Below are 2,427 nucleotides of genomic sequence, written 5' to 3'. Positions count from 1 at the left end.
GATTTGTCTGATGACGTGAACGCTTGTGAATGCAGCATTAGCAGACACACAATTTGAATTTCAGTTCAAAGCTAACCATAGCTTCTACTAGCTTCGTTAGCTAGCGTTCTAAAGAAATTAGTTTGTCAGACCCTGATTTTCTCGACTGCATCGGGACCTTCAGTAACTCAGTGATTCTGATACTGGGGCCAAATGACAATATTTCCGCCCAGTACACTGTTTAAAATCTCAACGCAGTTACCATTTAAAATTAAAGTGTTAGCTGGAAAAAGTAAAAAGTACCGAGGTTCAGTATCTGTATCAGTACAGATGATGTCTGCTGCACCTTTCCTAGCAGTTAACTGTAGCAGATTACAAACTAAAATTGAGGAAAAAAGAGAAATGGTTCAGCTACAGGTGAATGTTAAATTGTTTTGAACAGAGTTATCAAAACAATAAACAACTACAGCTACAAAGCGTGACAGCTTATCAACGGCTGGAGCCAGTTATGCTAATGTTAGCTAGCAAGCTAACCAATTTTAGGTCATTTACTATATACAAATTGTTTTGCGTGTCAAAGCTTTGTTGCTGGATTGCTAATCAGCTTGCGGGTCTTACCCAGCAAGCTGATGATCGGTTAATTGAGATTAGCTTGGAAATGTTAACTTGCTAGCTACAAAGGAGTAGAGAACAATGGATGGAAAACTGAATATATGGTTGACTTAGCTTTTGAGCAAATGTTGAGCTGACATAAATCTCACATTAGCTTGCTTTGCTAACAGGCAACAGCTTATCCATGAACAAAAGCAGAATGTTTATTATTTTTACTGTGATCTATTTACTCTGCTGTGATCACATGTATTCAACAACCTAGCCAGCAAACTACCTAGTTTTAGCCCGTTTTTATATAAACTGTAGTCTTTCATGTGTTAATTCGTTTCTAGCACAGCAATGCTAATGAACTAGCAGCTGTTAGCTCGTAAGCTGATCTGGTAAGAGCAAAAGTTCTGTTAGCTTACATTAGCCTGCCATTTTTAGATCATTAGCTACAAAAATGGATGTTTAAGTATTTTAGTAGAAAAATGAAGATAAGACTAACAAGTTTTCACTATCAACAAACCGGGAGAAATTCTAGTGATTTAACTGACAGATAAACACATTTTATTTCAGTATTCCTGTGGTTCAGAACTGGTTTATTTCCATTTCCGCGCCTCCGAGCTCAGCTGCTAATTCACTAATTATGTAGCAATAGCTAATTCCACGAGATAATTACTGTTACATCTTTCAGTAATAATTAGCATCAGTGGATGAAGACTGTAGATGTGGTTGAAAAAACACAGTTTTGTAAGTTCAGCAGTAATTGCTAATATGTGGTAAAGTACATCAGAAGGTCCTTATCCAGTAGAGACGCACTGTCAGGCTGAACAAACTGTTAGCTCGCTAGCTAGCCAGTTGGCTTTTTAAAAAATGACACTGATGCTCATGCTAACATGTTAACACTAGCCTAGTGGCTACACAAGCTTGTGTGCTAATCAGATGCATTAGTAACTGAACAGTACTGGTTAGCTGGCTAACAGCTGTTAGCAGAGCTAAGAATCTTCAACGCGGCCAACGGGGATAGCTGGGTGCTTTATTGAGGACGTGGACTCACCTGGGGACACCTGAGAACACCTGAAGTGTGGACCTTAACTAACAAACTGAGAATGGGAGCCAGAGGAGGTTCTGATTGAGGAGCTGAATGTCATTTTTAACGTGACGTTCAGGTGGCTGTAACACCACCTCCTCGCCCTCCACCCACAGGTGCTGTTGCTCACTCTGAGGTTATTGACCTCTGACCCCGGCCAGGTGCTTTAGGCTTACCTGAATTGTTCTCCTTCGGTTCCTCTAATCGTCTTTGTGTGTTTCACTTCCTGTTGGGAATAACAAGAAAACTACAAAGAGACTGTTAAAACACTACTAATGATTTTATTTTCTGAATTTGTAAACTGATGTATATTTTAAAACAAATAAAATATTTTAAATGTAGCTCAGTCTTTGTGTTTTGGATTGTAACCTCACCACAGGAAGGTTCCAGTGCATGCTAGGATACACTCCAGCCCCCACCTAGCCCATCGACCTCAGGTGATAAACACGTTTGTGTCGATGAGATGACAAGATAAATGTCAGTGTAACTACCGCATCGTTATTACGGTAACCTTTAATCAGACAGTCAGTGATGTCACCCAGGTGAGATCTTCCTGTGAACCTGTAGTTTGTTTCAGCACGGTCATGGTGGTCTGTCAGTGTGGCAGCGACACTTGAACGGGTGCTTTGTTAGTGAGGAGGATCTGGTTTCAGGTGAGATCAGGTTCCCTGTCTCAGGAGACATCTGTCTGATCTGAGTGAACTGAAATGTTTCATATCTGTCTATAAACTGGAACATTGCATCGTGGGACTGTTATCAGAAAG

At 40.3% G+C, this 2,427-nt stretch overlaps 1 protein-coding gene across 5 annotated transcripts in view; it reads left to right on the top strand.

The window, feature by feature from the left end:
- Window positions 1–1,964, top strand: part of tjap1 (tight junction associated protein 1 (peripheral)) — a 51,215-nt gene extending 49,251 nt beyond the window's left edge. For all 5 annotated transcript variants that reach the window (XM_040139003.1, XM_040139006.1, XM_040139005.1 and 2 more), the window contains one exon: window positions 1–1,964. This exon is cut by the window's left edge and continues 7,013 nt beyond it. The gene's annotated coding sequence lies outside the window, so the exon portion shown is untranslated.
- Window positions 1,965–2,427: the final 463 nt, after the last annotated feature.

This window comes from Xiphias gladius, chromosome 11 (genome assembly GCF_016859285.1).
Source record: "Xiphias gladius isolate SHS-SW01 ecotype Sanya breed wild chromosome 11, ASM1685928v1, whole genome shotgun sequence".
Classification (NCBI taxonomy): Eukaryota; Metazoa; Chordata; class Actinopteri; order Istiophoriformes; family Xiphiidae; genus Xiphias; species Xiphias gladius.
Note: the sequence above shows the minus strand (reverse complement) of the source record. Positions and strands in the feature narration are given on the sequence as shown.